Raw genomic sequence first — 10,235 nt, 5'->3', positions numbered from 1 at the left:
TATTCATTTTCTCCTAAAGGAAAAAATGATTTTATGAATTTTCTCGAACGAAACGATATAAGTAGATAGTTATCGCAATTATAAGATTGAATAATGATCAAAAGTTAAAGAATCTCGAAAATACATTTTTCTGATATTTTTCAGTTTGTTTTATATGTCTGTATATCACAAACAAATTGATCATATAATTGTTCGATTTTTTTTTCGTTTCTTTCGATGGAAATATTAATTCTTCGCCATTTATATTTAAATACGCTCATTCAATTATTTTATAATTCAACGTCAATCATTTGCACATTATTAAACACATTATTAAACATTATTGCACATTATTAAATACATTATTAAACATTATTGCACATTATTCAAGATTCATTGGAATATATCCTTGACTGGAAATTTTCCTTTTTATTTTTTTATGACAATTATCGTTATCATCCTTTTTTTTTATATTCATTCTATTTGATCAATCAATTCGTTATTTTTTTTAAACTTATTAAGGAAACGTATCACAAAACAGAGAATAAATTGTATTAGATATAAATATTAGATATAATATTTGTTATTATATTAAATATAATTTGAATTGTCAATCTAAAGAAAATTGCAAATGAATTTGATAGAAATAAAAAATATAAATTTAATTTGATATAGTAAGATAGGAATTCGATTTAACGTGAACTAATAAATAAAGATAGGAAGCAATAAGAAACACATTAAAAGAAACATTAAAAATAAACAAAATGCAACAATTTTTAAACTTTCTTCAAAATTTTTTTATTTTACATTTTTATAATGTCAAAATCAATATAAATTTAATATTATATAATATTAAAATTTTTAAATTTTATATTTTTATATTTTAATGGAAAAAGCATTTTATTTTTATATACAATTAAACACATTAAAGAAAGAATAATAATCTCATAATTTGTAAAAGAAATTCATTAATAATAATAAATGTAAAATTCTCTATTAATCTATTATCGTAAAAATGATTTCAAAAAGTTCTTCAGAAAATGAAATATATGTATATTAGAATTTTACTTTGTTCCGATAACAATGAATTTATTCGTTATTTTGGAAAAAATCACAGACAATCACAGAATAGGTTTTGTGTCATTTCAAGAAACCTTTGTGATATAAAGGAAATGATTTGCTTTCATATCATGACGTATCGGTCAAAATATTCAATAAATTATTGTTTTTAATCGGCACTGCTGCTCTACAAGAAATTGTTTCGAAAAAATATTCGTTTTATCTAGCATCAAGAAACTTTGAGATGATTCGTGATATCTTTCATATTAAAAACATAGATATATCATTAGATGCTTTCGAAATCTGTTGATGCGATTGCTATTTGCAATATTTATGTAGTAATCATGATATATCTAATATATAAGATCATTTAGATTTATGCACCAAGAACGCTATACATTCCACGAGATATTACTATAAGACAAATTTTTTGTGTATTTATAGAATTATATTTCTCCGAAACGAAAAGTTTTAATTTTTGAAGATATTTTTACATCTAATTTGTCATGATTTTTAGACTAAATATGTGTCCTATATTTTGAAAGATATTGATTATTATTATTATTATTATTATTATATCTCATATCAATAGTAAAGTATTGCAATGGTCGAATTAATGGAATATACCTTGTGCTTGTGATCAATCTTGTGATAACCAAGTTACTTTTGCGTTAAAGACTTATTCAAAATCGAAATGTTATCTCTTCCGAATCGAAGAATTTCAATTTTATTATAATCGATCTATTTAATAAATCATTTTTTATCTAAATTCCTTGATAGAAATTTCATTGTTAAATATCATAAAATTAATTCATTTAATAATCGATAATCTATGAATAAAAAATTTCAAAATTTTGAAAGAAAATTGGTGACATCGTTTGATAATAAATCTCAACTTTAATTGATTGATTGATTTCTAATTTTAAATTAATAATTAAAAATAATTTCTTTTTATAAATTTTATAAATAATATATATTATATTGATAAATAAATATTCTTTTTTTATTTATAATTTATTTATAACATAATGTGTAGGTGTTTACAGGCATTGTTTCATTTTAATTTTGGACTTGTTCGTATTTCTTATGTTGCTATATATGTTTCATTTGTAATAATCTAGGTGAATAAAACCAAGAAATAAAATCAAATTGCAAATTAATTGTTATTTTTAATTTCTTAAAAATTCAATAAATAAAATGCAATTATATCAAAAATACATTATTTAAAACGTATATTTGTAATATAATTCTAATATAATTCTAATTTTCAAGAATATTATTTATGAATTATTTCAATTTCTTTTAATATCGTATTACTTATAAATTATTTTTCAAAATTTGTTTTGAAATATTCCAAAGTTCAATACGAGTTCTAGAATAAATATATTTCAAATATTGAAAAATTGCTTTTGATTGAAAATTAAGAATCTATAGAACAAAACATGATATTAAAATTGGTTTGTAAGTATATATTGAACTATGAAATATATATTTGAAGATCCTATTATTAACCATTTCTATAATAATTTTTCAGAAAATTTTTAATTTCGTATTATCTATAAGGAACCATTATATTTGTATCTTCTTTATTTTATCGAATATTTCTAGAAACAATCACATTTGGTATATCTTTCGCAAATATATGCATACATATTCTATGTAATTATTGAATGATTACAAATGTCAAAGTATGAAAGCAACATCAAGAATCTAACACCAAGCCGCGTAATTAAAATATTATTAAATATTAATTGTTCCAATTCACGATAATGTAACCATATATTCCGATCTAAAAATATATAATAATAAAATTAATTTTATTACAAAGTTCTACTTTAAAACGATCAAGAACGAAGTTTGTATGATAAGGTTTAAGTTTATCGCTGAATTCACAAGATTCTATTCGTTCGAGAATTACGAAGTTCAAAAATTCGAGAAATTGAGATATATGTAAACAATTTTTTTGTATTTTTTTTCTTCTATTAAATAAAGGTTGCTATAGAAAGGTTTTGATCTATCATTTAAATATCATAGATAAGATATCGCATTTGAAATAACATTTGAAAACATTTTAAAATTTAATATAAAACAATCATGTCATATTTGTTTTATAATTAATCTTTTAATGATAAATTATCTGTTCCTCTATTATTATATATGTGTAATATAATATTATATTAATATTATACATATACAATAATATATATAATATTATATAATACATAATTATGCATATGTATATTATATTTTTATTATATACTATTTATGTTTACAAAAAGAACTTCAACTATTCGAATTGATTATTATCAGTTATCCATTACTAATTCAAACAACAAGATGAGTAATTTAAATTAGTGTATTTTATAATATTTAAGCAGGATACATATCATACCATATTTAAAATTTTTTTTATTAAATAAATATTTTTTTATGTAATATTTAAAAGTTATTTGATTTCTAGTTATTTTACAATATGTTCACAAATTTGGTAAATACTTCCTAACCGATTATTTGAAAATCTACATATTTGAATGGATTTCCTAGTTAATTCGCATAATCGATGTTTTATTGTAATTTTTGAGGCGGAAATGAATCATTATTTGATATTTGATGCTATCATCAAATAAATATCGAGTAAATATTAGACTGAATATTTATGCAAATTTTATATATCAAAATATATACAAAATATAAACAAAATTTATTGAAAATAATATATTATAATACCAATAGAATATAATATGATATCACATAGAATAGTATATAATATTTATATAATATTTATCATTACTACTTATAATTTGCATTATAATGTGTAATAATAATATTTTTCGTTTCAACTATCAATTAATATCTTTTATTTAATTTTAAATAGATTAATTTATATATTGAAAATTCTCTCTCAACATCACAAGCTTTTATTTTGAAGGAATATTCAATATTTGAATCAATTAATTAAAGTTTTATTGAGTATTATTTAGATAAATATAAATATATTTAAATTTATTTAATATACAAAAATATAATACATATATTTATAGATATAATACAGATTTATAATAAAATACATTTAGATAATTTAGATATATTTAGATAATATTTCGAATTTTAAATTATATATTATATTATTTATGTCTTATAATATCTATAAATTAATATAAATACATATATATTTATTACACATTTTTTTATTGCAAACATATACAAGTATCATTTTCAAATATTTTCAATTTCAGATTTCATAATTTTTTATGATCTTCTGATCTTTTTATGATGATCTGAGAAGTATACTTCTCGCTTAATTTCGCTATTGATGAAACTAACTTTTAAATTCACTCAAATTTCATTTTACTATCAACAATCTTATGCGACTGAATATTGTATGATAATATTACATTAAAAAATAATATAATTTTGTATGATAACAACTTCGTGTGTGTAAATATATTTCTTTCTGGAATTTATATATTTAAAATAATTTTTATAAATGAACGTATGCGTGCATACATGCGTGTTATCGTTCACAATGATATCATGCGAAAATATGATAATCCAGTAAAATTTTCTAAATGAAATAGATATTAAAAATTATTATTTAATTGTACTGAAAAATACGTATTATACGAAAAAAATACGCAAAATAGAAAATATATTTTTAAAATCTTAATCATAATGTAAATTCATATCTCGATCTCATTGATTTATTTGCATATTTTATCTATTAAAATTCATATTTGCATAAACATCCGCAATCTAGTAATATATTTTAGAAATAAAATTTAATAAAATAATTTATTCAATAATATAAATAATAGTAATTTATAGATCATTATTATTTATATTATTTATATCAAATGACGGATGATCTTGTGGTGCGACTGCTACAGAGTTTTTGAAATTTGTCAATTCGAAGATTTATTTTCAAATACTTAGAAAATTGCCAATTTTAAATTGGAAAATTTCCTAATTCATAAATCAGCAATATGTCATTATAAGATCAAATGAATCCAAGTGAGTCATGAGTCTTGATAATTTCCAGATGCCCAGACTTGACTCGGTGGAAAATCTATTGCATATTCCTTATATATTCCTTTTTCGAAATACATTCCACAGTAATATTTCGTTGAAGAAACTCGTTCAATGAATTTGATTCGTTTTTTTATTTCTTCAATTTTGAGTAGTTCTTTTAGTTATTAGAAAAATCTTAATCACTCCACGTGTTAAATCAAATTTTTATAAGCCAATTTCAGAAGATCTATGGGAATGAGGAATTAACATTACATATATTTATTGTTTAATAAATTAAATGTTAAATTAATTGTTTAATTATTTATGATTTTCAAAATTATTTATATCGATATTATACTCTAATATTGAAAAATATTTTATAACAAATTTCAAAAAATTTATCCACGATTGATAATTATATATGATATTCTTTGAATTTATTTAAATTAAAGAACAAATTCAATAGCAATATTCTTAAAGCCATTTCTCACGTTAAAAATTTAATAATCTAAAAACTAAATAATAAAAAATTATAAATTATAAAATAATAAAAAAATAATAAAAAAATTCATTTACAGATGCACAAAGTTAAGCGAAGATAAAACATAATATACGTTACATCTGAAAAAATGATTTACAAATTAAATAATACAGAGATGAAACTAAATGGATTCGCAGAATATATTTAAAATTCTCATAAAAATAAATAATGAATATAATAAAATAATTAATAATTTGGTAAAATTGAATAAGAATTGTTTCATTTTACTTATAATAAGTTTTCTATTTATTAAATATTAAAATATTTAAAAACGATATATAACATAATATATAACATAATTCTAAACATTTTACAATATATAATTCTCAACATTTTGATTTTTCGATTTCTTTTGGTTTACCTAATTTTCAAAACAATTAATATTCAATAATATACAACCGTATGTAGTTGTTGTTTATGTTGTTGCAATGTTTTCCTATCAATGTCATGATAATGTATTATGAAAATATCTTAAATATTTGATATTTATATTTATTTACATTAAAACTTATTTCATAGATTTTGATGATCTTGGATCTTGAATCTTGTTATTATGATCAACATTATAAATAACTTTTCTTTATATATGTTAATATATAAATTTAAAGTTTCAATTTTATAATGATTCGATATTTTTAAGATAATAAAGATTGAAATTGTTTGAGACGTGTAAGTAGTAAAAAAAATTAAAAAAAATAGTACATAGAGTGGTAACTGATAAATGAAGAACATTTCATTACTATTTATCGGTATACATTCCCAGGTAAAATCCAAATTTTATACGTATAAAATGTAAACATAAGTATTATACGTACATAAAAAATATTTCTTTCTTTATATAATAAAACAAGATATAATTAAACAATTTGGTTAATATTTTTATTAATTATTTAGAATAAAAGATTCTTGTCGATACAATAATTCTAATTTTAATAATTCTTGAATATGTCATAAAGAAGAAAATTTTGAATTTTTTTAAAGCATATAACTACCGCTCAACATCGTTTAGTTTTCGGTTTTTAGAATACATTTGCTAAAAAGCATTATGTTACTATTTCGATATATATTCATATATTCGTATATTCATAATTATTTATAATTATTGAATTGGATGTTATTTTTATAGAAAAAATATTTTTATAGAAAATATATCTACGATAAAAACTTATTTCGTGATTCAAAAATATATATTTTATTTTGCATATTTAACATATTGTATATTATATCGTATATTTTTTGCATTTATCTCATATATTAATAATATAATAATTTTTATTTATTTATTATTATAAATTATTTATTATTATATATAACTGTTTCTCTTAAAAATTTAATCATATTTTAAATGATAACATATATATATATTGATATTTATAAAAAATATAAATATATGTTAAATATCAGTATATTTACTTTCATTGAGAAGCTTTGCTACACAAATGACATTGTAATACGATACTGCAATGCACCCAGCTGAGTATTCTCGCTCTTTCACCGTCTCGTTCTATATAATAAAAAACTTAAAATGCTTAACTCATTAATTAAGCTTTATCGGACATATGGGCATTTGAACGTTTTTCACCGTTTTAATATCTCTAAAATCCATTTTTCACAGGTGTCCCACATTTTTATTAACACCCTATATTTTATATATATCTAATATAAAATATATATAATATATTTGAATCAACAATTAGAAATTATTAATAAACAAGTTATTAATAAAAAATTCATATGTTCATATATTCATAACTATTTATAATTATTGAATTGGATCGTGCAAATATTTTTATATGTGTATATTTACATGTATATTATACATAAAGATTTTCATATTTTCTTTTTTGAAATTTCAAATTAAAATTATCTAATATTTAAAATGGAAAAAAAATATCTGGATTATAATTCTGGATTAAAAAAATATTTATTCGTTGATAATTTGTTACATTTAAAATAATGTTTATTATATTTAAAAAATTGTTAATTAATTGTTAGTATTCTAAGATGTTTAAGAACTTCACAAAACTTTTTTTAGGTATTATTAATTTTTTTGTTCTCAGAATATAAAATTTTGAAAAAGATAAAATATTAAAGAATAAAATATTAAAATATTTTACTAGATTCTTTTCCATGCAATAAATTCTAAAAAAGAAATGATTTTTCAATGAATAAATTTTGAATAAATTTGAGTAATTCGAGCTAAAAATTTGAACTAAAATTAAAATCATGGTTTGATTTATAATTATGTAGATTATAGATTGCTAAATCCATATATTTCCGAACGTATAAGCGTGAAAATAAACAAAGAGAAAGCAAATATCGACTGTTTCACAATTTCATACATTTTACCATTACATTTATGATTTTAACTTTATTTCATTGTTTCTTAGTGTAATCATAATTTTCTCTATTTTCTCTTTTTCTATCTGCTATTTAACGAAATCAAAAAGAATTTCTTTTAATGATATTGTGCGAACTGATCGTGAACAGAACATATCTGTATCTTTCTATTTCGTTTATACAAACAGTTGCAAGAATTCGAACTCGACCAATCATTTTTTTTTCTTTTTTTTTTTTATTTAGTTTCCTTCTAACCAACGATCGAATTCCGATAACGATTCAATCCATATACAACTATGATCGATTCATTACTGAAATCCATCGTTTCCCATTGACAACGAAAGTAAGAATCTAGCAACAATCGCTTAGATATCATTACGAAATCTTTATTTTTTCTTTTTTTAAACATGGATCCCGTCATATTTTTCCTGTACACAGACATCTTGCGCAATCGATCGTGACGTCCCGATCTCTTGTTTATCTTTAGCAATCGATCAGCTCCTGAAAGTTATTCAATTCACTTATAACTCGAAGAACGACAAGTGACGCAATAATCATACTTTTCTCATTCGAAGGACTCTTATGAACATCTTCGTGTGTATCGATTGCATCAACTTTTCATCAAAGTCCTATACATATAAGAGCATCTTAAGAGCATGTTGTGGAGACAGTGTTAGAGAATTGATCTGCTTTGATGAAATGATACCTGATGTGAAACGATACGATGCAAAATTATAACTTTTTAACAATTAATATAAATATTTACGTTATTAGGATTATATCAAAATCATCTTACAGTATACAAAGAATTATTTCTTTTTAAATACGAAGAAGTAATAATATTGAAAATTGATTATATTTTATTTGATTACGATTGTCGATCATTATGAGATATTTTCGCTAAAATAAGAATATTTTTTCGTTAATTTGTACATGTCTATGAGAAAGAATTTTTAATTAAAAATCGAATAATTAAATCATTTATAATTTTAACGTTGACATTAATTATGAAAATTATCATCATTAATTATAAAAAATTTAATTATAAAATTATATTTGCATTTAAATATAAATATAAATAGATATTCTATTTATCAATATTAATTTGCTTCATCCTATATTATAATAAAAAATAAAAAAAAATAAAATAAGGAATTATTTTTTATATCAGTTTATACATATTTTATTACTATTTCGTATAGCAAGAAATATTTTTCATTCATTCACATTAATTTTTATTGTTATTATTATTTTATCAAATATCACAACATAACATCATAACACACACTATAAAATATTGTTATCGTTTTTAATAATCTTGTTCGATATAATACTATTATTCTCTATAAATATTAAAAAATATTTTGATCATATTGATTTGATAAATATCTTTATAAATATATCTTTATAAAATAAAATAAATCAATTCTTTCGAATTAAAATGACGAAAAATTTCATTTGAATTCTCTTTTCGATGGCAAAGATATTTCGAAATTTATAAAATTCATCAACGTAAAACGGGTCGCGTAGATTTATTAAGAAACAATAGCAGCTTACTAATCTCTTGGCAACTTGATCTCACGACTTTGCAAAATGAGTCATGTAACGGATAGAAGTCGATTATATTTAGTCAAACATACACAGGTATAATCTACGCAACCGTACACTTAATGTGTACGAAACAAAACAGTCTGCATTTTATCTTTGCGATCTTTCGATGTCTCAAACGGTATTCATAGTTAATGTGAAAACACAAATATTGAAAAATTTTTTAAAAATTGAATTTCGTAATTTTACACAGAATAAAAGAATTTTAAATTACAGAAATTAATTTATGAATAAAAAATATTTTGTTTACGATATTAAAATAAAAAAGAAAAAAGAAAGATGTGAATCGAATTCGTAAAATTGAAAGATAAATATCAAATATTTTCAATATTTTTTTAAAATGGCTATTAAATGAAATAAAAAAAATAGAGAATATAAACTAATGTACAAAAATAAAGAAGAAATTTACATATGTATATCAATCAAATGAAAATTAAAATTATAAATAGAATTATGTTAATAGAGAAAATACTTTTAAAAAAAAGCGATTTAGTAGTTTTATTTTTTAAAATATTTATAATAATAAAAAGTTATAATAAAAATGACAATCAAATTATTGTTATTATCTTAATATCAAATATGTTATTTTATTGCAGATGTTTATTAAGCTTAAACAAAGAATGATGTTATCTGAAAACACATTTTTGAAAATTTAGTCACATTTATAATTGTATATTTTGACACTTCAGCCTGGTTAGAG

General features: G+C 20.3%; 1 long non-coding RNA gene across 1 annotated transcript; it reads right to left on the bottom strand.

Annotated features, from left to right (window-relative positions):
* Window positions 1–7,492: 7,492 nt before the first annotated feature.
* On the bottom strand, window positions 7,493–8,821 carry LOC114577617 (uncharacterized). The gene is made up of 3 exons (XR_009833227.1): window positions 8,724–8,821; window positions 8,488–8,633; window positions 7,493–8,428 (listed from the first exon to the last, which is right to left on the bottom strand). It is a non-coding gene; the product is annotated as an uncharacterized LOC114577617 (long non-coding RNA).
* Window positions 8,822–10,235: the final 1,414 nt, after the last annotated feature.

The sequence above is a fragment of the Apis cerana genome, unplaced genomic scaffold, assembly GCF_029169275.1.
Source record: "Apis cerana isolate GH-2021 unplaced genomic scaffold, AcerK_1.0 Chr0_AcerK, whole genome shotgun sequence".
In the NCBI taxonomy this organism is placed as follows: domain Eukaryota; kingdom Metazoa; phylum Arthropoda; class Insecta; order Hymenoptera; family Apidae; genus Apis; species Apis cerana.
The sequence above is the reverse complement of the archived record's forward strand: the minus strand, read 5'-3'. Positions and strand labels throughout refer to the sequence as shown.